This window comes from Harpia harpyja, chromosome 19, assembly GCF_026419915.1.
Source record: "Harpia harpyja isolate bHarHar1 chromosome 19, bHarHar1 primary haplotype, whole genome shotgun sequence".
Classification (NCBI taxonomy): domain Eukaryota; kingdom Metazoa; phylum Chordata; class Aves; order Accipitriformes; family Accipitridae; genus Harpia; species Harpia harpyja.
Window position 1 is genome coordinate 11,002,536 of NC_068958.1, and position 27,819 is coordinate 11,030,354.

The window sequence follows — 27,819 nt, forward strand, 5'->3', positions numbered from 1 at the left end:
TGGTTCAGTAATACTACCAAAAATAAAAGTGCACAGGCAATACAAAGAAAAAAAAATCCTGAGCATTTTTTTTTTCTGCGACAGGAAGCCAAACGCTGGCCTTCAGCAGCCGCTTGATCACTCTCAGGCTTCAATTAAACAAACTCAAGGACTGCCGAAGTCAGCTTCCTTTCCTCAAGCAGTTTTGTAAGACATTCGCTTGATAGCCGAAAGCTCTGGAGTTTCACATGAAACTTATTAGTGGCTGGATCATCCCTGTCACTGACTTCAAAACCCAGAACCAGAGCATTGCACCAAGACAGCTCATTCCCATTTGCCTTTGATTAATGACTCCTGCACTTGGGGAACTGAATTTCGGCATTGTTTTCAGGCACAGCCAAGAAAAAACAGCCAGCCAGGCAGAATATGGCCCTCCAAGAAAGATTTCCAGGATTCCCTGCTAGTCAGCAGCTAACAATATACAGCCAGACACCATCAGCGGAGGGAGGGTGTTGCGCAGCATTACCACGGCACGTTCGTTAACGCCTCGCACAGTCTGCGGGATGATCCTTCCCCAGACAGGCGAGTCAAGCGGAGAGCTGCTGCATCACCTGGCAAACATCACCTAGCTTTTTTATTGCCTCCTTAGCACGTTCTGCTCTCGCGACAGACCAATGTCAATGTGGGAGCTGTGGGTCTGGTCTGGCAAAGCACCTGGGAGCTGCAGGTACAGGGCTTGCTCCCAGCGCCCATCCTCCCTGCATGGGACTGCTTCAAAATAAATGTGCCCTCGGTTAGGCTTAGTGATATATTGGTTCAAAGCAAAAACCCTGAGAGGAAGTAAAATCCTTTGCAATCTTTTGCATGCATACGTACCCTGCACCACCCTTTTGCCCACGATATAATTACAGCCCAAACCGTACAGACTTCAAGCAAGGTCCCGAGCCTGCAAGAGAGGGATCTTCCCAGCCAGTCCGGAGCACTATCAGTCTGCAACCTGCCTTGGAGACAGCTGTCCTGTCTTCTCCTTGCCAGATCAGGTGTAAGGTATCAGCAGACACCCAATATAAACACAAATCCTTCTAAGCCTTGACTGTGGGTAGACAATATTCTCATCCTAGCAGGAGGATTGCTCACTGGTTTTTCTCCCTCCTTTAATAAAGGGGGAGGGAAAGGCCCACTCAGATCATGATAATAATGACATTAGCCCAGATGGTTATAATGGGAACATCCCTTCGGTACTGCCATCATCACAGTAATATTTTTGATATTCCCCTTTCCTGACATGCCTCACATGTTGGTGTGAAAACCTGCAAAGGTGGATATTTACAGGTCGATATGCTGTGACATGCCTGGAGCACAGATTTTATTTTTTTCCTAAGTCCTTCTTTAGGAGGAACAGAGTAAAGGATCAGCTGTAAAGCAACCCAAAATGCCTGTCAGTTTAAACTGCATTTAACACTCTTCTTCCTCTCCATACTGAAAAAAGTGTTGCAGAAGTTCCTGTAAAGCCCTGCATATCCCACTGCTAATCTAAATATGTCCCATTCCAAAGGAGATTGAATGGATGTCATAAAGTTTGACTTTAAACTATAAAAACTCGAGGCTGCATCCACTGCAGTGCATAAGCAAACAAAAAAAAGAGAAACGTGATTCATAAGTAACATGAGTACATACAAATTTTCCTGCAACAGCGTAGTTCGTACACACCAGTCTAAATAAATGCCAGTCTCGTGTGTTTATACAGCAAGACTAAATCTGCAGGGAGGGATGCTAGTAAATGGGACCTTCTGTTCAGATCTAAGTGATGGAGGAAAGACACAAAGGTGTATATAAAGTCACTGAGTCCAGTAATTTCAGGGATTCTCATCCATTTATTTTTACCAGGTTCTTATACCTCATTACTAATCCCTGTAATGCTGCCTTGCACTTATCAGTTAACTTCACCTTCAGGAGTCTTATCAATCTGCTTGGGAAGAAAGGCGGCTGCTGCCATCATTTTGTTTTAAAGAGCTACATCCCAATGGATCCAGCTGTGTTGATTTGCACAGCTGCATTACAACAAGCTCCTTACAGAATTAAGGTCAACTCAGCTTGTATCTCATCATAAAAATTCACCAAATATTTTGTCAGGTACATATTATGCACTTCTAGAGGCGAAAGCCAAACTTCTCAGTAAGAAGCAAACTCCACCAAGCTCACGCCTTTCAGACTTGCAATGTCTATCAGTGACACAATTAATTTATTTCTTGCCACATAATTGACAATTAAATGGAGGATCTATCTTCACTGCAAAAGCCAATGCATGTCTGTGTTAAAAGGGCTACTTGAAGATACGTTACATGAAGGTTAAAATTATATTCGCTTGCCTTTGCTAGTAAGGATACATAGGACGAAATTGCAAATTAACTTAAACTAGCTACGGAGGTCAAAAAAACCTTTGTTTTGTCTTCACTGGGCTGAAGTGCTGAAACAGTCAACTGTCCTGATGCAAACATGGCACTTTCGGCATTGTGGACAGCGTGAGACTGTGACACAACCATAAGACAGATGTGGGAAACGTGACTTACACGATTTCTTCATTCATTAGCCAGGTACAGTTGTGCTCAATTTCCTCTCCTTCAACCATTCACGGGCTTTGTGGGAAGACCTTCAGAATCAGAAGGTTTCTCAGCCTGGTAGAGCACTGCCTTCTCCAGCCTCTCCTAAACAATGGGAACCAGAGACCCTCTGAGATGGTCCCAGGGAAGAACGGAAGGGTCAGTCCTTCCCATTCATCACTCCATCCATATTCAGGGCTCGAGGGACTTTTTTGTATCACTTAGTCACTGGCATAAAGGACAATTAAAACAAATATACTGCAGCCTGCTGCAGAGACAATGATCAGTACTTGCCTCCCAATCCCTCATTTTGTTTGCCATCTTCACCTGTTTCCCATCTTCCTGCCTACATATTCAGGTGCCTTTTCTTTAACCTTGCTTTGGGATCAGAGTTTCTTCTGTTTGCACTTGTTCACATGCACAGATGCCCAATCCCTCATCTTTCAAAGCTTTTGTTGTCCATGCCATTTTTTCTCTTCCCCTATTTTTAATCCTGTATTTTCTTTCTCCTCCGTTTCTAATTTATTCTCTCCATCCCACTTCTGTCTTTCTAATCCTTTCTTACTGTCCTCTTGGGGCAGGTTTTAAAACAAAGATCCTGCTGCTGCTCACCTCAAGGTGCAGGGAGCAATGAGGCTTAACTGCTTTATTCTGCAGACTCTGGAAGTGAGCAAACCCATGTGGAAACAACCAAAACACATGAAACCCTGCCAAGATCCCCGCTCTAGTCTCAAACCCCACCAAATTCACTCCAAAGATACATATGCACTCCACTGACCCAACGGATAGGAAGGTACTGCTGCCACCAAGAACAGTCTCTGGTATCCTAATATAACCTAAGGATAAATCTAAATACTCTTCCCTATTAATGCCTGACCAATGAAAAGTGATAATGTGTATAACTGAACACATATGTGCACACATCCATGTATGTGGAAATAGAAGGAAGAGTTTTCTTGCTTCTCTGTCCTTTATTTAAGATTTTTTCTACAAGTTTGGCCTGCCTTGTCCTGCTGCTCTATTAAATGCATATCAGATTGTGTCTGAAAATTCAGGTTTTAAACAGCTGTCCCTATCCCACTTGTAAGGTGAACTGTTAAGCAAGTATTAGTGCAGCAAAAATATGAACCCAGTCCAACAATGAAGAGCAACATCCCCTTGCAAATAAAACTGGTGAGTGAAACAAGTGGTGGAACTGAAGGCTCCCCTCGCACACCACAGCCCGCTGGGAGCCCTGGCCACCCATCCTGCTGCACCGCTGCAGCTTTGCTAGACCACAGTTTTTAGCCAAAGACTCGGGCAATATCAGATACCCCTTCTGATAAAACACTCATACTTGCAGGTAACCCAGGCTTTACTGCTTCATCAAACATCCCAAAGTTCATGCTTACTATGAAGAAGTGAGGACCCTGTAGGTGAAGAAGATCTGTGCAAGGCAGCTGGCACTGTCACCTTGGGGAAGGGGGTCTTGACCAGCCCTGCACAGCTAACACACAAATCAGGGGGAAGAGCGTGCCTCTGAGCCTCTCCCATGTATCATAGCCTTGACTCTGCAAGCTCCAAGGCACTTTGGTCCAAGTTAGCAACACATTTTAAGCATAAAAAAACCTGCTTAAATAAATTAAGCACCTGCTTGAAGTTAGTTTGTGCTACAGGGTGCCCACAGCGAAGCTGACAAAGCCAAGAGAGGGACAATGGGATGAGCAATCAAACAAGGAAGCATGATGATCGAGCCATTAGACCTCCTCCTAAGGACCTTGTTGGGGCTTGGACCCTCTACTTGATGCATTTCACAGCCACAAAAACTAGCCAAAAGAAGGGTTGATGCTGATTTCTCTTCTGACTCTGGACTTCTGCCTCCCCTCCCCAGCATGCCCGTTTGCTTTTGCAGAAGACATTTATAGCTATGACCTCCATTCTATTATGCCTTATATTTTCACTTGCTTTCTTTCATCATTAATGATTAACAATCCCCGTTGAGCATCATACACTTATTCTTTAAATTAAAATAATAAAGAAAATTGCGCTGAAGCTTCAGCGATGGGTTTTTTTTAAAAAAATCAAACTATCCCACAGAAAAGTATGCACTTTATACTAAAGAGGAAAAGAAAAAAAGAAAAAGTAAAGCATGGCTGAATTTTGAGCCCACCAACCTTCTACACTGCCCTTTTGGTGTCTGACAACAAAGAGGCATGAATGCTATCAAGTCACACACAGGTACTGGTAACACAATCCTGCTTTGTACCACTTTCCAGCTAGGTGTTCATTTTAATACAACACAAGCTGCTATGCAATTAAAAAGGCCCCAAAACAAAAGGCTGTAGAAAAAACTGCTAATATACCCAACTACCCTCATTTTTAACCTTAAACAATGAACAAGGCACCAATATAGAACTACTTTTGCAATGTGTCAAATTTAAAAAGAAACAGTCCCCCACACCCCATTAAAAACCCGCCCAGCAGTGATATTTTCTACATACTATATATTATGAATGTGTCCCAAGGCACTGTAGACTGCGAGCAGCGTTTCATGGCTCCCTTTGCCATCCACTCCGACATTCACAACAGCGAAGCCCTTCCTCGGCACAGCTGCATTTAAAGCAGAAAAAAAGGGGGCCTGCCTTACCATGAGGCAATTAACAATTGGGGAAAAAAAAAAAAATAAAAATAAATAAATACTTGGCAAGACGAAGCGCCTTTGCAATCCATGGCCTTACCTGCCGGGGAGGGAGAGGTGCAGAGGGAGCCCTCCCAGCAGCAGCAGCACCCTCGGCGCGACCCTTTGCAGAGCACAGCTGGCAAGCGCAGAGGCTCCATGCTGCCGGAGCCTCCGGCGCAGGGGATAAACTAGCCAGGAGACAACCCGTTGCTATGTGCCGCTGAGCCATTTTAGAGGCATTTTGTCCGAGGCAATCTTTAGGAAACCCCAATGGAGTGAAGAATCAGCAGTAAAAACCTCTTAAGGAAAGCCTGGCGGGATGCATACCTCTGTTTGGCTGTGCTGGCGTTTTAGAGATTCCCGTCAAGGATTTTAGAGGCCTACACCGGCACGTCCACGCGCTCCGCACCACGGGAGATGGCGAGGAGCATGCTCAAAGGGAGCAGCATCCTCCCGGCACGCCACAGCTCCATCCCATCGTGGCCCCGCGCTGGAAGGGGAAGCGAGGAGCCAGGATGATGCACCGCTCCCGGAGCCTGGCGGGGGGAAGGAGGCGAATCGAGGAGAGCAGGGACAGTTTTTAAGCACTCTCGATCATTCCTCGGAATAAAATAAAAAAAATTACTCATTGAGCGATTAAAATGTGCAAACATTTTGCTTGGTGTTCCGACTGCCACATTTAATATTTCAAACAACATCCAGGCCAATATTGTTGCTTAATTTAACATAACTGGATCCCGAATGCATTTCTAACAGATTAAACCACAGAAATATCCACATGTTTTAATGAGGATTTGGCACTGCTCGGAGCCAAACAGATTTTAGCAATATTTTTGGACTACAAATTCTTTCATAAGAAAAGCAAGCCCAGTGGTAATGGATCTGCATTCCCTACATTTCAAGCTTTTTTGGATTTAAGTGCAAATTGAAAAACCTAAATATTTAGTGCCATTATAATTCGAGCAACATCTGGACAATTTTCTTTGCCTCGTAAAAGATTTTAGCCAGCTTTGCAGGGGCTCAGTCCATGTTGCTCAGGCAGAATGGCTCCTTTTACATTTGCATGCTTCACTCAGATTCTGTAGTTTCTATGCCAACAAGCATTTGTAACTCTTTAAAAAGCACATTTGGAAGTGGGGGGAGATGGAAGATTTGAAATGTGATAAAGATTTGTTTGTTTTGTTGTTGTTCCCCCAAATCTAAATCATCCATTCCTCATTTTTTTCTGAGCCCTGGAAACCTCAAAAAGGCCCAATAACCATCATCTCAGCCATGGCAAGTCTTCCACCTGCTTCAAAATGCAGCAGTGACTCAGTAAGAGAAAAGTTTGTTCAGTCAATCTGATGTATAAAAATATATATACACACACATACTCGCATAAATATAAATATATATGTATATATTACTCCAGTTCTCTCTCCGGACAAAGAATCAATAGCAAACGTCTATCAGCATCTCTTCAGACAATAGCTCTGTGAGGAAAGCAACAAATCTGCAGTGCTGAGAAATGAGCCCTCCGGATGTACCCCAGCCCAACCCCAACAGGCTAGTGAAACTCCGTGCAGAGTTACGCGTCCATCTACTACTGCAGCGTACAGGGCCTGCGCGAGTTTTCAAATCCCAAGGAAAAGTAAACAGAGACAAGCAGCTACTACTTAACTGTCACTGAAAATCCAGCAGTTTGATTTCTAACCAGATTTTTGGAAGCGACACCTCCCCTTCCTCCCCACCCCCAGTCCCAGACCTCACAGATGGCTCTAATTTTATAGTTAACACTTGTGCTCAGCGCTGTGATGTTATAGGTGCATAGAGACAAAGAAACCCACAACCACGAAAAAGCAAAATAAAACATTCAAAGCAAACAATACTACCAATCTTACAAAAATAAGAGAAGAAGATATATATATTTTTTTTTACACAGATGCAGCCTACTAGACACATGATCATTGTGAATTCCTCTTCCACCTGAAGTTCACACACAGGACCTAGCGATGCCTTTGGAGCTACCATCTCAGGAACACCAGCTCATCACGAAGGTGCCCACCAGAAAAACCAGTCAGCCCAGGCCGCTTCACAGCAAGGACAGCTGAAACAAGTTGTTCCCACCAAAAGGCAGGACTACAAGGGTATTTCTTGGGGGAGTTGCTCACCAGGAGGAGCTGAACAGGCAGCACAAGCAGGGTAGCACCTACCATCGCCTGCTTCGCATAATTTTCTTGTCCATCAGCTCCGGAGGATGAAAGACCAGAACATACAGTGATACTGCTGGCACTAAACATTCATTTACAGGCTCATCGTTAACAATGGAGATCTGTTAGCTCCTTCAATCCACCTCCTGCGCATATGTAATATATAACCTGATGTGCTGGGAGGGGAGAGGAAGGAAAGACCATTGATGCCATGCCATAATCAATCCTAACCACAAGACCAAGAGAAAATGCTCTTGAGGACCCGAATATGATAAACTGTTCTTACTTCAGCTAGACAGGGGATACAGACAAAGGAAGACTGGATGACCTTAGCCAAAGCAAAACGTTTAACGCGCTGCTATTCTGGCAGGGCACCAGTTCCTTCCCTCCCTGCACAATCATAGATGATGCAGTGCATCAGACAACCAATTTCATAAGCAACCCGGGATTTGTTTTCGCAAGCAGGGACCAGGATGAGATCCAGGAAGGGCAGAAACTCCCTCGGGGAACAGGAGACAAAAGGACAATATTATCTATATAGTAGTGGCGACTAAAAAAAGTTATTAATTTTCAAAAGCAGTATTGTCTCACGGCACTAGTAACAGCCCCCAGCAAACAAACACAGTTACTCCTGCAAAGAACCATCAAAAGCTCAGGAGAAAAGGCTATGTCTATAAAACTCATTTGAAAAAGGCCTACAGGTCACTGCCTAGCACACAAAATGCCTGGAGCATGAGGAAGGTGCCTTGCAAAATATAGCCATTAACACCCACTTTTCCAGTCTTTGCTGTGCTGTAGGAAGGGGCCATGTCCTCCTCTAGCCCAGCTCCCCTCCTCTGACGTTCCCTGCCAGGATTTCACAACCTTTGCCATTTCAAAAGCCCTTCTGGCAACCACGCCAGCAAGCATGGAGCTATTTCACACAAAACTCTGCGTGACTGATAAATTCAGGCTTCTCCCTCCACATCATGCATATGTAGCTTACACTGCCTACGGATCAGGACCATAACTGCTGTAAATTAGAGTATTTTCACCTACTTCAGTAACTTTATGGGTTTGCACTAGCTGGAAATACAGCTCCATCTGTGATTTAAGAGACTGAGCCTAAAATACTGAAATCAGCGGCAGCTCTCGACAGACAGGAGGTGGCCACCTGAGCATTCTCTGTCTGGGATAACTTCCTCCATGCTATGTGCAACAAGCCAAGTGCACCAACAGCAAGAAATAGGAATCCATACGAGCTACAGAATGAACAAAACTGGGTGGTTTTATGCTGCAGCCTACACCTACACCCCCCTGGGAACTCTGAGACCCCTACTAAGAGTAGGGAGAGTGATTTGAAATCAACCTTTGGCAAAATCAAAGTCTGTCAAGACTCGGGTTAATGTATTCCCCTGCTAGGTTTATGAACTTTAACAGATAACGAAAGATTGAGGTGAGACCCGAAGAGGATATTCACACACCCGGTTTTATGTTCCCTAAGCTCACTCTAACCAGGAGAGAGTCTCCCTCCCTCCCCTGTGCTAAGGGACATTTGGGCGATGAACCGCTATCTCACCTGGGTACGGTAGTCTCCTGGAGTTGGGTACTATTAAGAGACCTCCACTGTCCTTCTGCTTGAGATGGCAGCACAAAACTCTGGCTGTAAATGCAACAGATGATCGCATGTGCTCTTTGGCTAATGGAAATACCCAGGGGCCATGGGTCCTTTGTGCCCAGCCTTCTCCCAGTGGGTCCCTTATGAGACTACTGCAGCAGCCAAGTAAGACAAATTACTGTTAGCTGGACTAAGTGCTATGGAAAGATCATGAAAATGAATTAACTCCTACCCTTCTCTCTTCTGTGATGGATTACACTCTGCTCCTTTGGAGCAATTTCACATACGGGGAGAGGGAAACATACAACAGATATGAGGAATTTATTGCCATGTGGTTTCTTGTGTTGAAACACAGCACTGAAACTGTCCCCAACGCCTCTGGCCATGCTCTGAGATGAGGAAAGAGCCAGGGCCACATCCAGGTCTGGTGCCAGCACCTTCCCCCTGAATACAGTGGAGATGAGCTCCACCTCCACTGTCCCTACACCTGGGAGCCCACACCTGGATGTGCAACGCTTATGGGGACATGAATGACTGGGCAACAAACCTGTTTCATTATGCAAGACTCTTGTTTTTAAACACATTGTGCTGCTTCTCTTCGCCCTCCCTCAGCATAATCCCCCACTGGAAGCACGGCCATCCCTAGCTTCAAGTTTTTATGTATTTCTCAAAGCTTATTGGAATAAAACTGGAAAGCAAAGTGGAGGGCAGATTCACCGCTCCCCTAATGCTGGTCTAGATCTGGAGCTGTGTCACTGCTTCCACACCAGCTTCACCAGTGTGCCCAGCTAGTCAGGAGCCCTGAATGCGTAGCCTGGTATAAAAAATAAATGTGTTAGGTGATAAAATATGAAACTCCCTTCCTCAACTAACGCACCCACAAAAGCTCTAATTTAGCTCTGAGATTCATCACTGAATATTACATCACTTTTGAGCCTTTTAAGGACACATTCCAGCATTTTCCCAAATTAATCAGGTAACTTTTTTTTTTTCAGCCAGACAAAGTTAAAAATAACCAAGAGTTGGGTAGGTGTCAGTGAAAAGCTCTTGTAGGGAAAATCTTGTCCCATCACACCTGTAAGGAAGTAAGTCCTTGCCCATCTCCAGGCACTGAAATGCAGCAAAGCCACCTTCCCAGCAAACAAAAACAACGAAGCCCAAGGACAACGCTGCCCATTAATGCTGGATAATTTTAGGGCTTCAATTGCAGGCAGTCCATATTGCTAGCAAAATCCTACATAAGACTTGCAGTATCTACCACAGCAGGCTTGACCCCATTTTCATATGCAGAAGCAAAAAAAAAGCCCTCATAATCCTACAGAACACAGAGCAAATAGCACTCTCTGGGACTACTTGAATACCACCCTATTAAAATACAAACATGTTCCTACAGTAGCTCAATGATTTTAAACATTCACCATCTTTTCATTTCAGGTTTTAAGCACTTTGCCTGGCAACTGTCTGAAGGGCAAATCATTATGGAAATAGGAAGACAATTAATTTTCCTTTATTCTGGAAGAGAGGATTATTGGAATAAATAAAATAATCAGCTTAGACATGAGCACAATTCATAACTTATGAAAAACAGAGGACTTTTTTTCATTTTTCTTTCCAAAGAAAAGATTTTCTTGGACAGAGTTTGCAAGGCAAGTGCAGAAGTTTTGGAGTTAAATAACCTTGGACTGCTAACTCACAAATAACTCCCTATATGCCATCAATAGGAGGAAAGCTGTCATTTCAGACACTCTTAGAACCACTTTTTTTATTTATTTAATATAGCAACTTAGAACACCCCCAAAAAAAGATACAATGGCTACTTCTCAATTTCATTTTGTACAGAGGTAAATCTGAAGCAGCCCCAGGCCAGATGCAGTCCTAGTCCAAGTGGGAAAGGTGTCATGGGAGTAAGAGTAGCCATGGCACCGCACACTGACAACAGCAGGTCACTGCTTTTTAGGGTCTCCTCCTCATCCAAGGCTCTGCCCCCAGTAAATCCACATTGAGTCTGTTGAGATTAATGAATTTATCTGGATTTCAAGCACTGTAGAAGATACTGGAACCAGTTTCAAATCAAGCAAAGGAAGGTTATATGCTAATGCTTGCTGATGAATGCAAAGGAGAAGAGCAACTGTCTAATCAATGCCACTATTTGACGCCAGCCTGTAGCACTAGATGCTCAGCATCATGATTAATATGGTTAAAGGAGTATCCAATACACTGTGACATGCATGTATACCTACATATATGAATTAAATTAAAGGTAAGGCATTTAACTCCCAAACACCAGTGGGAGAAGTGAACAAGAGGAAAAGCGGAGCCTTCCAAGTTCATATTAGCAAGAGATGAAGTTATTATTTACTCAGAAAATTTGGGGATATCTTGGTAAGAACTGTACAGTTATTTCTGAAGGACTCCTCTAATAAGCAGCGTGAGTTATAAAAATAGTATGGAAACTGTGGTTCAAGGTTGCTACAGCCTCGAAAAAGAGAGAGAGATAATTGATGGAGGCACAGATTCCCGGGAACACTAAGGACTGTAAAAGTACTGAGAAATCAAATTGATGATCTGGAAAATAAGATGAGATTAAGAATGATCAGGTTAGTGGGGGCTCCTGAAGGAGCAGAAGCAGGAGAAAGCAGACTTTTAGTTTGCAGTGGATTATTAAGGAGGTTAGGGATGAATAATTTCTACTGTTAGTATCGTGTCCTGGTGAGCTGTGTCCCCAGACAGGCCAGTTATGTAGTGCCCCACACCTCTCCAGGGAAGGAGCTCACTCGTGCATCAAGGAGCCCACGTATTTAAGCCAGCTCATAAATCTGAGCCTGGTTCCAGGATCCGGCACTGTCTCCCTCCACTGCTGTGACACCAGAGGGAAATGCACGGCTCAGAGCTGCTCCCTTTGCTTTCTCTAACAGTGGCTCTACAAACTCAAGGTGCCCAGGCACAGCCATGTTGCAGCAGCTGAAGAAAGCACCACTGGAAAGAGCTCCCGCACATACCAGCATCTCTGCCCTTCCCACAGGGAGCAGCCATTTCTTCTGTTTGCTTCTCTAGCTGCAAATCACTGTGCCAGCAAGTAGGTCACAGACTAGACGGCGCTTGAAGAATCACCTGCAGTTCCTTTCCTCTTCTTTTTTTTTTTATTTTTTAGGAGCCACCAAGTCACTTCACCACCACCTTCAAAACCAGCCTCCTCCAGCACAGCCCCTCCATCCATCCCTCCTGGTCCTCTCCTCCTCCCAACTGCCATGCTCACAGCCCTGTCTCCTACGTTTCTGCTCTCTCCCTGCTCTGTTTAATTCCATCTTTCCCCTGCAGGTGGATGCAGGTCTTTAAAGCAGAATTTTTCTTCCATCTTCCCTTTCACCACAGACCATAATTTTCCAAGCATAACATACCGCATTGTATTGCTTCTCTAACACTCAGAATCCCAAACATATGTCCTCCTTGCTGATCAATTCATTAAGCCCCATCCACCACAGGAATGTAGTTATTTTACTAATTTCACAGCCAGGTTAAAAAAACGCAGCTCCTTCCCCCGTGCCCGCAACTTCACTTATTAATCCTCAGGGAGAAGGGGGGTAGGGAGTCCCCTTTGCCAGCTGCTGCTTTCAGGCTTGTTCCAGTCCCCTCTCAAGCAGGGCTTCACCAGCCTCCCAGGAGCACAGGGCTCCCACGCGGTCTGCTGGGAGATGCCGCAAGGCCCTGCCCTTGGCCCAGGACATGCAGAAGACCCAGCAGCCTGTCCGGAGGGCTCAGGGCAGAGGGAGAGCACTGCGAAAGGGCATAAAGCAAGGCTGTAGCATCAAGGAGCTAGTTCAGGGTGTTAAGGAAGCTGAAATGCAGCCATAAACTGGATTTCAAAATGGCCAGGAAGGCAGGAGAGAAGGAGATAAAACTTCTGCTCTGAAGTGAGCTTCATTAAGGCATGAAGGTGGAAAAATGCTGCAAGTTACAGAAAACCCTTCCACACAGCTTCACAGCAGAAAGAGGATTCATCACAGCAAATAATTACAAGGCTTATATCATAATGTCTGGTTTTAAAGTCATTGCCAATTGACTAAAGGTTGGCTGAAGCAGTTAGAAGGGAGAGAAGCAAAGACACCAGGCTTTGAAGTGGTCATCACTTGATTATGAAAGACTGGGACTTTGATGCAATGTATTACACAGTAACTTTCTCCTCCCTGTGATTGCCAGGGTTGCATACAGTTTCTTTAGATACACCTGTAAGATTCAGTTCCATTTTGTTCTTTCTGTTTTGAATACAGTCCTTGGCTGCTACGATACCAAAGAGGTGAGCAAGTCCCAAATTCAGGTTTCAGTTTCTCCACCAAACAAAGTTATGCTGATGTGGAAAGAGACAAAACTGGCCACACAGGCAGAATTTTTCACAGAAATCTAAAGAGGAGAGCCTTTAAATTCAGGCAATGAATCCTCCTGAAAAGCCCAAGCTATCCATCTCAATAAAAGCACCCAGAAGTCCCCTGCACTGCATTCCCTGCACGCACCGCAGTCCGCACAGCCCCCATCCACGCTGACCCACGGGACACGTGAGTTAAACACCTGGGGTAACGTTTTCGGGTGGGATGAAACCTCTGCTCTCGCCAGATGACTCCAGCCTGAGCACTGGTTGTTGCCTCCCCCTGTTCCCTGTAAGCTGCTGCTCCTACAGCCAGAGCAGCAGAAGCAGACATGCCCCAGCCCCTCAGCTGCTGGGGTTCACAGCCTGCCACGCAGCAAAAATTGCACCCATTTCAGCAGGCTGTGAGCTGCCCAAGCTGAAGAACCGACCTCTGCTTGGTTTGGCCATACCGGAGGGCTGGGGGACTCGCACAGAGAGCAAGGTGCCCACTCCATGGGATCACCCCAGCAGGGATCTGCAGAGATCCTGCGGCAGAGCCCAAGAACACATCTGCAAACTTTAAACCAAACAGAAATTCAGTTTGGATGTAGCTATCTTTTCCTTTCAGACTTATCAGTTCCAGGGCTTGCTGGAGAGGAGCTGAATGCCTTCTCGGCAGAGAAGAGCCCTGCGCAGGAGGGAAGCAGTTGTGGGCTGAGGCTCTCACAAAAGCTGCTCCAATCCAGAGGCACAAAGTCCCCAGGCCACCAAAGGCTTGGTAAGGCTGAAGCACAGTGCTCCATGCTAGGGGCTCTCCTCAGCCACTGAAAACCCCCTAAAACAAGACGAGGAGGAGGGCTTTACTCTTTGGCTTTGAGCCAAAAGGCATGGCACTGAGGAAAACAGTGTCACCTTTGTCCTTCTGTTGAGCCTTTCCCCCGTTTTCTAGTGCCAGAGATGCCCGCCCTGGTACTGGAGACCGAAGGAAAAAGTTTAAAGCTGGTCCAAACTTCTTTAGGAATACGTTGATCCTCTTTCCCAGTGAGGTTACAATAAAGAATGAGGTGATGGATCCAGGCTCCCTAAAGTCGCCTACCGCAAAAGGGAAAGACAGTGATGACCTGCACTGGGGGAGAGCCAGCGACAAGCACCTCGTTTCAGCGTATGGACCAGTCCTGGTACCACAGGACCTCTGGGTCCTGTACTGGTAAAGCAGCTCCCCACCTACACACTTTAGGTTAAAGATGTATTTTTGTTACACCCTGATCATAAATTTTAAGGTTTATTTTAACTTTCTTGCTTTCACCTTTGTTTTTCAAAAAAACTGTTTCCCAGCCCTTCAACCAAGTGCACTTGAAATAGAATTTGATGCGTTTTCCTCTGAACTGAAAAACCCCTGTCGTGGTGACAGATATGTTGCTGGCGTAAGATAAAAATCTGAAATAGAAAACACTCATCCACCACTGAGAAACATGCAACACCGCTGGATCCCGACAGAACCATGGTCCTCCAAGAGACAAGTCTTTGTTCTCACGATTTCCAAAACAGTATTCTGAAAACAATGTCCCTCCCTATATAGATTTATATTGCTATATCTCTATCATTTTCCTTACACCCATCAAAATGAAGATATAATTAACCCATCCTCAATAGAAATTACAATGATTTTGAAACAGCAAGAAACAATCTATTTGCATTTGGTAGCTAATTATTCCCCCTACGCACACAGCCATCAATGTTCCCTAAAACCATCCACGGAACAGACAATCTGTGCTAGCCAGAGCTTCTGGAAAGGAGGGGAAAAGGAGGGGCTAAGTGAAAAACCTCAACATTGGGGTGGCAAAATTTTCTTCAAACACGCAGCATCTTGAGCTCAGACAAGTCTGTAATAGAATTGCCCTTCTGAACTCATCTGACAGCATTAGCATCCACCTGTGTATCGCATGTAAGCTGACAGCTACCACAGGACAAATCTAGTGGGAGCCACTGACATTTGCAAAATTATTGAATTACTAGTCCCTTCTTCACACCACTCCAAGGAAATAAGAAGCCATTTTCCAATACACAACATCATAAACAGATCCTGCTGCCGTTGGACATAAATTTAACACCAGGTAACACCAGGAGTACTGTCATAGCCATGCAACACATGAATTTTCAGTGGCATAGGCAGAGTCGCATCTGTTATTATTCACTCCTCAAAGGAGGAAGGGTGTGCCCTTCTTCCACTCATACACAGTCCTGAAGACTTGCTGAGGAGTGATCTCTTAACAACCTGAGCTCGAGGGGAGCGATTTATTCCAGTTAGGTACATAACACTCAAAATGATGCCCTTCCCTGCCCCCACCCCCCGCCAGGCAAGTTTTGCTGACAGTTCACCTCTATTTCCTCATCATTCAGAAGGATTAGCTAGATGTTTTTAAGAGGTAAAGACGCAAGCTGTGGTTAGTGAGCAGTGCCTCTCCCAGCTCAAGCACTGAGCTGAAGCAGCCTGAGAAAAATCAAGCCACCCAGGTATTTCTGCTTGACGTCCTGGGAGCCCCCAGGTTGGCCCTCCATCGCTTGTGCTGTAAGTATTTGGAGGAAGCTGATATAAAGCATCAAGGGCAGTATATCACATCCTCCTTCACCCTTGCTTTCTGGAGGCAAGTAGATAAAATGCTGTTCACTCACTAGGAACTAACAGAGGTTTTCCTTCCTCCAGGATGCACCCACAAAGCAGCGACTGGGAAGGAAGGAGCTCGGCTTCACCTTGACGCAATCCGTGTGCCTGCAACACTTACCTCGCTGGCAAGGCATTCTCTCCTCAACATGCGAAAAGTGATCATCCTTTAAAGCAAAGCCAAAATATCTCAACGATTATTTTTCTTCCCCCATCTGACACAGGTTTGCAGCTCCTCAGGCATGGGGAGGAGGGGGAGCAAAATAAAAAAAAAAGACTATTATTCTGTAGGCAATCAAAGCTAATCCCTTTACACATTTTCTTTCCAACAGAAGCATGAAATATCGAGTTCCACTGGGTTCTGATCACAACTAAACAGGACTAGGTGTTTTCAGTTCCCTTCTGCCAACACAGCTCAATGTGCAGCAGGCCTCACCTCGTACAATCATTTAACTCAACACGAAGTCACCCTGGTGCTCTACCCCAGCTCTAGAAAGTCAGCCCGAGCCTCAGTATGGCCTTGCAAGGAAATAGGATTACTTTGGCCTGGAGGAAAAAAAGAAACCACAACATGAAGGTCACCCATAAAATCATTACACAGATCCCTCTTCCCCAGCTCTTAGAGAAAAACCTTTATCAAACCCTCAACCTTAAAGTAGAAACACAAAAAGATATGTACATTAATCCCATATACCTCCGTCAATTTTTTTCCTCGTGTCTTTAGAGCAGTTGTTTACTGCAGCCAACTGCAGAGAAATTACAGTAGCTTAACTCTCCAACTCCCTCTAAAGGATTAATCTTCCAGTGAGCATGCTCACGCGAGATCTTTTTTCAGCAGTTGCATCCATTTCATGAAGTGAGGGCTGCTGCAGACATGAGGAAATGCCATTTCAGGACTACAGGCAAAGCTAAACAGCCCCCAAAATAAGGGCTAATCCCTTCCTAGAGCTCTAGAAATGATCTCTGCCCAACCCTCTACCTCCAACGAGGTTTAAAGAATTCACGTTAGTGTGCCCTTTCAGGAAGAGGGGGGGCTAGTGGTTTCCCTGCGACACGTTTTAAATGTCTGATCTTGGCTTTTCTCTACAAGCTGGTGGACAGTTCATCCACCGAATCTTAAGTCAAAAATAGCTTCTTCTCACTGGCAGATTTTTCTTTTGTATCACTTGTTGGCTCATCTTTGCCTTTAAAAAAATCAGGAAGATAATTTGGGGGGGGGGAAACATTCAAATAAAAAGGAACAGCTTTAAAAATCTAGTTCTCAACTCTGCATCACAGTAGATAACAGATCCTGAGACACATTTAACTCCACAGATTAAAGACCCATGCAAATGAGGATTTGCTAGTAGACAACAAATCCAGTATCTAAACAAGGCTATTCAAGTAATCTTGTCCATTCTCTCCTAGACAACTGTAGATTAAACTGCTCTATTTGAGGTATTTCTCCCTCACCCCAAACAGCGCACCTTGAATCAGAGCTTTCCTGGTGAAAATAAAGCTCCAAAATTAAGGACAAATATTTACACTTTAGAAATAGATTCTTCCATTTTCATCTCCCCATATTACCAGTGTACCGCCGGACCCCTTCCCATTTATCTATTTTATGTCTTGTTGCTTAATTGCTCTTTGTAGCCGATAGAGATCCAAGCCTCCCCCTCCCCCATGAAAGGCTCTTATTTCAAGTTTTAAACCCTGCTTGAGTCTAGGACACATAGAGACCAGACTGTAACCCCTGAGTGCTGGGGAAAATCCAGAGTGGGCTACAGCCAAAGGTGTGAGATTGCTTCACAGATCCAGTCGCCAGACTTCACCCCAGCCATTACAAAGATCTAAACTTTTTTTTTTTCTGAGAAGTCTTGAATGCCTTTGATGCCATGAAGCCCCTTTTATGTTTTAAGCCCTACATGTGAATCCACAAAAAAGGCAACATGTCATGATAGTGTTAAACAAGGGCTATGTCTGCTTTTTAAAATGAACGCTCACCATAGCGACAGTCTCCATAAGGAATGATAAAACGTATGGTGACACTGGATATTTTGTTCTGTTGTCACCTAAATAGAATCACCCACAGAAAGGAAATCTCTGTTACCATGCATTAAAATAGACGCTTTGTTTTATTTATAAAGCATCCAAACTGGTTGGTTTGGATGTGTCATAGCACAGGCTGTTCATCCACCCCTCCCTGCTCTATCCTTTGGGGACTTAATAAATGATGCCTGCACTCATCCTGCCCTCGCGTCCCACTGATCTCAGGTGGTGCTGAGGCTGCTCCAACTTCTCAGAGGAAGGTCTGGAGCCAGGGTGGGATCTGTCCCTGAAAATCCCTGCAAAGAAAAATCCCAGACTTAAGAGCAGGCAGATGTGAAAGCCCTGATGCGGGAAGATCATGTCCTGCGCTTCCTCCTCCGTTGCAGGATTACACCCAAACATGAAGTTGGCATATCAGATATGGAGTTATCCTGACCTGTCATTCCCAATTTGGAAACCAGTCATACTCTCTGAGAGTTTAGACTTTGAAGATTGACTGCTATTGATTCTTCTTCAAGCAAACAGCCCAAGCTGGCAATCAGTCAATAATAAGCAATTACTTGACAGCTTCTTATCTCCAGATGCCAGCCCAGACAGCTCGATTCATAGAGGCAGCAGGTCAATAAATCAAAGCTGTTCTCAAATTCTAAAATATCATCATTTAAAAACCCACCCAGCCTTCAACCTGGCTGAAAAAGCATCCAGGACAGAGAGATTCCTGAGGAACAGTATGGTGGCGTATTACTAATTTACCAAACAGGAGATATAGTACGTGATGTGGTGAAATCCACCTCTGACACTCCTCATTTGTCATGAGTAGTATGAAAGTTGCAGCTGGATGAAGACGATGAGAGAGAGAAGAGGAAGCAAAACCCTTCTCCTTCGAACAATTACTTGTAGGGAAGAAGCAGAGTGGGGCAGCCTTCCTTAAACACTCGCCGTTCCTGGCTGGGTCACTTTGACCCACCTTGCTGTTCACTGGGACCCTCAGAAATACCAATGGACACATGTTTAACAATACCGTGACAGCAAATTGATGGCACCTTTCTAATCCCCACTGTGACCTCTATACCCTGGATATAGAATTAATCATTTCTTCCTAGGAAATGCACTTTGCTCTTTCATGGACTAAACATGATGCAAGTATGTGAGCCAAAGGCTCCTCTTGTGCATTTCAGTGTGACCGAGAGGCAATGCTGTTAAATCCAGTGGTGCCAACACAGTGCAGCAGAGAAGAAAATCTACCTTGCCAAAAACTCATGTAGGCATTTTATGCTCTCAGTGCAGGCTCCCTTTAAAGACTCACTTGTATGAAAAGAGCTAAGAGTTGCCTATATAATTTGCAGGAGACCACACAGCTGGAATGTAAGCCTAGTGCAATGGCAACCTTCTATCTAGTCCTGTAGAACCCAGAAACTGGTACCTTCACTGTTTATCCATGGGTTCTCGCATAAGTCATGGAAACAGCCTAAGAGTACCAAAAGAACAGAGCAATACTTGATAAATAATTCTGCTTCTGCTGCTAGAGGGTGCAGGTGGCCTACAGGATGCTGTATTCTCCATGGCAGGTGTTAACCACTGGCACAGAAGGAGGTAAAAAAGGTACCAACAAGCTGCACAAGCACAGTAAATCCAAGACCCTTGGAGCCCATGAAGCTTTCTGCTTATGCTGCAGAAGTGTCCCAGATTCATCAAGCTTGGGGCAGCTCCACCACCATACAGCAGTGTATCTGTGACCCCATCTAGGCAGGTTGCTAGGGGTCTAAACAGTGCCAAATACATCAGAGAAGGTGGCGGCATGAGGTGGGAACATCCTACCAGCAGCGCCCAAAGAACAGAGCATGGAGGCTTCTTGCTTCATTTCACATGACCTCTGGTTCCAGGAAGAAATATATTTGTATAATGATGACCGAATCTTGCAGACTGAGCATCTCCACTCACACTAGCTTGAAAAAACAAGATTTTGAGCCCGGTATCTAAAAAAAAGGGGTGACCCACTGGAAGCAGGGTCAACCCCATGGCTGGTACTCACTCTTCACACTCCGTGTGCCACAAAATGCAGGTATTTGAGGACATGGTCTAAATGTCCTTAGTCTTCTACACCTTTCAGAGGTCTGGGAGGAAAGGTCAGGTGACAGGCAGCAGATTATGAATTACTTCAATTGTACTTGCCAGTTGGGTCAGACTTCTTGTGGAGGAGCCTACTGAGGTTTTCACCTCGAGCTACACACAGTGCACTTGGTTCTTCATTTTGTCAGTGGCTGGGCCAGCAGGAAACTGTGGGAACGTATGCCCAAAATCTGAAAAGGATTTCTTCTCTTCTTACCCACAGAGCATCTACAGGTTGCTTTTACACTGTCAATCTAGCCTGCAACATCATGGCAAAGCATGGAAGAGCACTCATGAGAAAAAAAAAAAGCGTTAACACATAATATTGTGTGATATCACTATCACCATTTATAGTAAAGCCACAAAACGCCAAACCAGCTGACAGGATCCCACAAACCACACTACAGAGCAACAGCGGGCTCCGGAGTTTTGCAGGCTACCGGAATTATTTTCACACAATACCTGCATTTTTCTGGTATAAAATACAGTGCCCTTTCCTCTCCCCCTCCAGATGTACAGATGAATGGCAGGTCAGCCCATCCATACTGTAAGGACAGTCTAGTGGTAGCACAGCTCTCAGAGGAGCCTGCACAACTGCTGGAGTTGCTGACCACTGAAACAGTTATTTATTTCCCCACAAAGGAAAGCAACCATGCTGCCTGCTATTGGCCTGGTTTCAGTGGATATACAGCCTCGGTCTAATCTGTGTTGTCATCATCCCCACTCCGCAAAAGGAAAATAATATAGCATAAATGCAGCAGGAACACAAGACTATTTCTTATCTTTTATGATGAAAACAATGGCAGTTGCAAGACAACGAGATATCACAACCTGCCATTCATCCTTCCCATCTCAAGGCATGACCATTTCATACAAAAGCTGGTCATCACCTGTTGTGCTCTGTGTCCTTCTTTTAAACCATAGCATTGTGTTAGCACCAGGACCCCGCTGCTTTGGGTCTGAAAGTGTTGCTAGAGCAGCAAATGCTAGAAACTGGAGCAGAGAACAAAATGGCTCCACAGCCCCACTGAGGATGTTATCAAGAAGATAGCAAGAATGTAAAATGGGACCAAGACACCTCTCTTAGAGGAGGGAACTGCCATCTCCAATACTTTTGGTGAGCAGAATGATAATTTAGGAAGTCCATCATCTCAGTAAGAAATTACAGCAGCTCAGCCCCATGTCTACTTCTTATCAGGAGCCCCATGACGAAGGCATTGCTCCTCTTCATGATCCATTATTTCATGCCCAGCATGAACGTGCCATTGCAGTCAGACACCTCACAGCTGACTTTGGTGCAGAGAGGCAGGAATTAGGGACAGACTTTTCTGCAAAGGCAAAGTAAATTCCTGCTTGCATGTCTAGCAGGTTGGCTTTGCAGGAGAAGACCTGGTCAGAGTACCTCTCGCTGGACAAATCCAGTTTAGGTTAAATTCCAGAAGTTCATTGAGCAGGGTAGACAAAATTAGTCTCTTAATGGGGTCTCACTGTATTCCAGACACCTTTCAGGGCTCATCAGAGTAGCCCACATGGTTGCGATGAGTACAGATGCTTTAGAAAATAATCCTCAAAGCAGACTGATTCAGGGAGTTTCCTTTGGCCCTTCTAGCACCTTCAGCATGGAGACACTACACCAAAGATGTGTGCACGGTGCCCTAATTGAAATATTACTCACTGGAGTGTGGGGAGGAAGCAAGTTTCTGTGTGACTGCAGCCCACTGTCAACATCAATCCATGGTGGTTTGTGTTCGCTGTATCACGCTGTCTGCATGTGCTGGCATAGAGTTAATTTTCTTCATAGTAGCTAGTATGGGGCTATGTTTTGGGTTTGTGCTGAAAACAGTGTTGATAATGCCGAGATGTTTTTGGTATTGCTGAGCAGTGCTTACACAGAGTCAAGGCCTTTTCTGCTCCTCACCCCATCCCACCAGTGAGCAGGCTGGGGGGGCACAAGGAGTTGGGAGGGGACACAGCCGGGACAGCTGACCCCAACTGACCCAAGGGACATTCCAGACCATAGGACGTCATGCTCAGCATATAGAGCTGGGGGAAGAAGAAGGGGGGACATTCGGAGTGATGGCGTTTGTCTTCCCAAGTAGCCATTACACGTGATGGAGCCCTGCTTTCCTGGAGATGGCTGAACACCTGCCTCCCCATGGGAAGTGGTGAATGAATTCCTTCTGTTGCTTTGCTTGCGTCTGTGGCTTTTGCTTTGCCTATTAAACTGCCTTTATCTCAACCCACGAGTTTTCTCACTTTTACCCTTCCGATTCTCACCCCCATCCCGCTGGAGGGGAGTGAGCAAGTGGCTGTGTGGGGCTTACTTGCCGGCTGGGGTTAAACCATGACACTACAGCACCAGTTTTGGTACTGGAGAACTCTGGAAGACCTCAGACAATCCTCGTATTTCACATGCACATGAATTCATTTCACCCCATGCTGATTCCAAGGATCTGACTAACTCTGATTTGTCTCTCGAGATGAACAAAAACTGTTTGAGGGGGTCCTTTCTTGATTAGCAGAGGTGACCCTCTGCACCTGGTCTTCCTATAATACACCAGTGGCTTTCAACCTTTGCTCTGCCACCTATTTCCAGAAGGCTCCATGAGGTAGCTAAGAAAAGCAAGCCACTTGCAGTAGTCATATTTGCTATACAGACATTTACACCCTACTGGCACGGGATTAAAAACCACTCAGACAAACTAAGCAGAAGTATCAGAGAGGAAGTCCTGGAGGCGTCTGGCTTTACATATGAAAGCCAAAAAAATTTTTTTCAAAGCTTAAGCAAATGGTTTAGTGAAGCTGACAAAGACAAAAATTCTCATGGTGGCTTATGAAAATGAGTATGATGGCTAGCAAAGGCAGTACCAGCTTCAAGGAAGTAAGGCTCAAAGCCTGGCTCTGAGCTGGCCTCGCCTCCGGCTTGTAACACCTGTACAGGTTACAAACCAAGCAGCGAAGAGGATGAACATTATTTATCCACCCTCTGGATTAAAATTCAAAGGTGGAGAAGTTACATGAGCTGCTGAGGATCACAGCACTGAGAGACTGCCTTGCTCTGGGAACAGATGGCCAAGCCCCACGCTCTGAAGCCTGCCGTAACGCACAGTGAGAATCCAGACCTCAGGAAAACTGAAGGGTTTTGCTGCAACTTGATCCAAAGGCCCTGATAGCACGAGACTCTGACTGCAACCTTCCAAAACAGGCAGGTATCAATGCTCAGATGTCTCCTAGCGTGCCTGCTCACAACTCTGGGAGAATCATTGCCTCCTCCACACTCTGAGCCTTACTCTGTTTTGCTCAACAACATACCTTTCACACGGCATGCAAAGCAAATGACCAGTGGGATATGGTCCAGCCTCACCTCAACTGGCATCTATGCTCCAGCTTTTTGTCTGTATGTTTCCAAAATAGCTTGTTCCCTATTTGACCCATTAAAAAAAAAAAAAAAAGAAAACCCAACACAGAGAAATACAAACACATGGAATGACAAACACTGAAATAGTGTAATGTAGAAAAAAGTAAATTAATTCAAGGACCTGATTACTGGTCCATCCACAATTTTTGCATCTTTTTAGCTATCCCTGATAAGGCATCCTCTACAGCATGCTAGTTCTGTTGAGACAATTCAAAGCATATTCAAAGTTATACTGACATAATAAATGCACTCCTGTGAACATGACTTTGATCAACACACTTACATGATGTGTAGCACAGCCACATTTATACCAGCGTAAACATGCTTATATCGACATGGCTAAGCCCTGTGTCTTCACACAAATTAGCTATACCAATACAGAAGTGCTAACTTTAATTGTCCGTAAAGCAGGATTTGTAGAGGTTCAGTCTGTATATGCTAAGAGCTGTATGTAAATGAGCTCTCACAGTACAATCTTAATTAACAGTCATAGCTTTCAACATGCAAAGGAACTGCCATGATCATCCTGTCAATGGTGATTTCTACAAATCCAGTGGCTCATGTCTGAAAACCTGCAACTGCTGTTTAAAACACACCGCCATCATCTCCTGCTTCCTGACTTCTCTGCTCTGCTGAGGAGGGCTGTGAGGAAAACACCTCTGCAGGAGCCCTTAGCCAAGAGGTTTTTATGCCATGGAAGTAGCTTGCTTCACTTAGGAGGGCTTATTTTGCCAGCAAAACTGCACCCACACTCAACAAGACACCTGCATAGCCTTACCAAGGAAGCATTCCTAGATGGAAGCATGGCTCATGCCTACCCACACATCTAGGGCTTAGACGTGCAACCCTATATCCAAGGTGCAGCCAGCATCTGAGCCATTACGTCACCGATGAACAGCTCTCCCTGTAACGCTGAATACTATGGCATATTAGTAATTATTACTCAGATGCGTAAATGTTTGCAAGATCAAAACCTACCTGTCTAGCCGTGCTATGTAATTACAGAGCAGAGCACTCAGCAGCACACAGTTGCGCTCCTCTTCTGCCTGATTTGGATCTGCAATGTACCACTACGAGAGGCACCATGGGCTCATTCCCACACCGAGTTGTGTTCATATAAATAACCTATGCCACAGGTAGACCACTTGGCACGCTCAAGGGGGGCTCTCAGGAGAGGAAAGGGTTTTTATCTGATTTTGGGCACCACATCCCTGGAGAAGCTGATGCTGTCACACAAGCAGCTCTTAGAATCTAGTAGAAAAGATAGAGATTTTAACTAGTCCTCCCATATGCTGCCCAGCCCAGAAGGCAGCAATGCGATACAGCATTCTCGTGTCAAGAGAGGCAGATGTGCTTAATACCACAGTGCAGCTGGTGAGTTAAGGGGAGGAGACACATCACCAAGATAATGGCAGCGTCTGCGTGAAGATTAGCTCTAAAAGTAAGCTTGGGAAAACAGCCCCTGAATTTATATGGAGAATAACAAAAATTTTGATTCATGTATTCCTGTAGAAAGAAATGGGGAAATTACTGTATTCTTGGAAATTCATTTGTGGAGGTGGCCTGTGTCTAACAGTCCCTGGACAACAATACTGAAAGAGGAATCTGTTGAGACACACGTGGCTGGAAACCCACGTACCCAAAGAACAGGTAATGTCTTCTGGCATAGGCAGGAAACCCTTTCCTCCTGCCTTTATTCCTCTGGTGATGTAACACACAGGGATACCTACAGTTAACAGAAACCGTAGCCTGCATTGGCCAAACCTTCACAAAGCTCTGATAATGCAGTGAAAAAACAATACCGGTTGATTTTCCTTCCATGCATTTAACTTCTAGTACTCGATATAACACACTTCTTCCCACTCTTGTGCCCAGAGCCAAACAAAGTGGATCTGCTGGAGAGTGAGGTTTAAGTAGGATTTAAGATATGGCTTGAACTTCTGATGGCAGTCCATGAAGCAGTGGAACCTACCCAGGCTGAGCAAGAGACTGTAACCACATGGTTTTGTCACGCACAGAATAAAGGAAAGCATTGTGAATTCATGCCAAAATATTAAGGGCTTTTTCTCATTCAAAAAAATAAAACAGCTGAATCAACCAGCAGAGCAGAGCTTTTCCCAGTGCTTTTGCAAGGTCAGATGCAGCCGTAGCCAGACTGTGGCTGGGAGGAACCTGCACTGGCAACAGGCACTCCTGGGCTGCGTGGCTGTGACACAGCCCATGGCAGAGGATGCTGATGGGGGGCTCCAGCCCTTTTAGTCCCCTCCCTGCTTTCCTCCGCTCACCTGCACTATGAAACTTGGCCTGAACTTCCAGCTGCAACAGCTATGCTCTTGCAAAACCACGTAAAAAAACCCAGATTAAAAAAAAAAAGTTCACTAAAGTGACACTTTTCTACCCAACTTTTTGCTTTAGAAAAGTCAGTGACAGATTGTCAAAGTGGATTTGTTTATTAAAAGTGGATTTTTCCTAGCAAGGAGCACAAAATGACCGTACAATAGATGCCATCATTCCATAGGTTTGTTAATAATTGCATAGGCTGGAACAGGATACGTTAGCCTAATTTAAGAATGGAATAAGAGAACATGTGAAAGATTACAGATCACATTTTCAAGATAAAGTCCAATGCTGCTATCAGAAGTCCAAAGAAGAGTGCTGGACATTTGGAGTCATACTGGCTTTGATCACAAATAGTTCATGTGTTACAAAGTGCTTCTAGAAGAAGTTTTCCATTTCTCTTAATCAGGCCCACCCATGATCTCAAGGAATGAAGCCAGAAACCAGAGCACATAAACCAGAGCATATAAAATAGTGAACATTTTGACTTATGTAACTTGCTGTCTCTTACCCAGTGAAGATAACCTGAACATTTAAAAATTAACATTCCGTATTTCTACAACACTTCCAGTTAAAGGCTTCTAACACCAAGACAAGCTTATAACTTTGTAAAAATACTACCTCTGTTTTACAGATGGGAAAAGCATCACAGGTAGCAAAACATCAAACAACCTGTCCCAGGGACAAAGCCTGGAGAGCAGCACAGGCTGTAGAACCCAGCCACAGTGTTCAACCAGGACAATTCAAGAGTGGGAGCCTCTGCTCATCCCCAGGGAAACTACCAGCACAAAAGGGACTGAGGGATGTGTTAGGATGAAGAGGCCACCTCGCAGACCTCACAAGAAAGGAACCCATACAGATCCAAACACCTAATCTCAGCAGACTCGAGGGACTTCCAAACACACAGATCCCAAACTGATCTGCAATAGCAAATTCAGAGATGACAGCGCACACTTTCCCCCGCAGATATGCTGTCACCGGCAGCACACAGCTGCACCTTTAAGACATGCAGGCTGCTGACAGCAAGGACCCTGCGTTTGCAGTAAACAAAGCACCACAACGGCAATGCCAGGCCAATTAGCAGAATTTCAATTCATTGGCATTTAACAAGACTACGAAGTCGTCTTGGGCATGGTGGCCTTTCAGCTGGGACAAATTCTAAATCTCATAATCGGACTCCGTCAACCAGCCTTGCTTAGACAGTTCTTTAACTTCTTTTGTTTAAATTGCTGACTGCCCCATTGCTTGGGTACACTGCAAGCAGCCTGCTTTCACTGAAGCTAATGGCAAATCCCTCCCCAATTTCTGTGTTTTTGGATCAGGTCCCAAGACTCTTTTTAATGTAATACTCTACTTTAGTCTATGTAATCTTCTGTCTCATGGAGGGTCAATGCTGCAAACTCTCCTTGCACTTAAGTCCTATTATCTGTCTGCACTAATTCTGCATACAGGGCATTTACAGGTCCTTAGCTCTCTGCTCATATAGCTCCACATTCACCAGCCCCAGTCAACCATGAAGCCAGGCATCTGCTAAGTAAGAGGGGAAAAAAGAAAACAAAACCCAGAGATTTACCTTACTTCAGTATTCAACCGCACAGTCAGTTTTTCCAATACTCTCATTTTGCACGTGGTACCACACATTCTTCAGAAACTCTGGGAAACAAGCAGGTTATGTTCTGTGCTTGCAAAGCACCATCTATACTTACAGGGCAATAAAAATTAGCTTAATTAATAATACATCAGCAAGAAAATGTTAATGAGCACCCAGCAGGGAAAAGGACTGTTGTCTTATCTCCTTGTGTGGACTCCTTGCTTTGGCAGCAATCAGCAACTGCATCAGCATTACCATCCCAGTGCAAGCTAAGATACCTGACTCATCAGGGAACACATGCAGGAACC

At 44.9% G+C, this 27,819-nt stretch overlaps 1 protein-coding gene across 5 annotated transcripts in view; it reads right to left on the bottom strand.

Moving 5' to 3' along the window:
* EHMT1 (euchromatic histone lysine methyltransferase 1) overlaps window positions 1–27,819 on the bottom strand; it is a 123,256-nt gene that overhangs the window by 85,052 nt on the left and 10,385 nt on the right. The window contains exon 1 of one of the 5 annotated variants that reach the window (XM_052814711.1): window positions 16,723–16,746. The exons of 2 other annotated variants lie outside the window; for them this stretch is intronic. The gene's annotated coding sequence lies outside the window, so the exon portion shown is untranslated. Of the gene's footprint in view, window positions 1–5,059; window positions 5,169–16,464; window positions 16,573–16,722; window positions 16,747–27,819 lie in introns of those variants that run through there. 2 more of the 5 variants (XM_052814708.1, XM_052814709.1) reach the window with 2 other exon arrangements.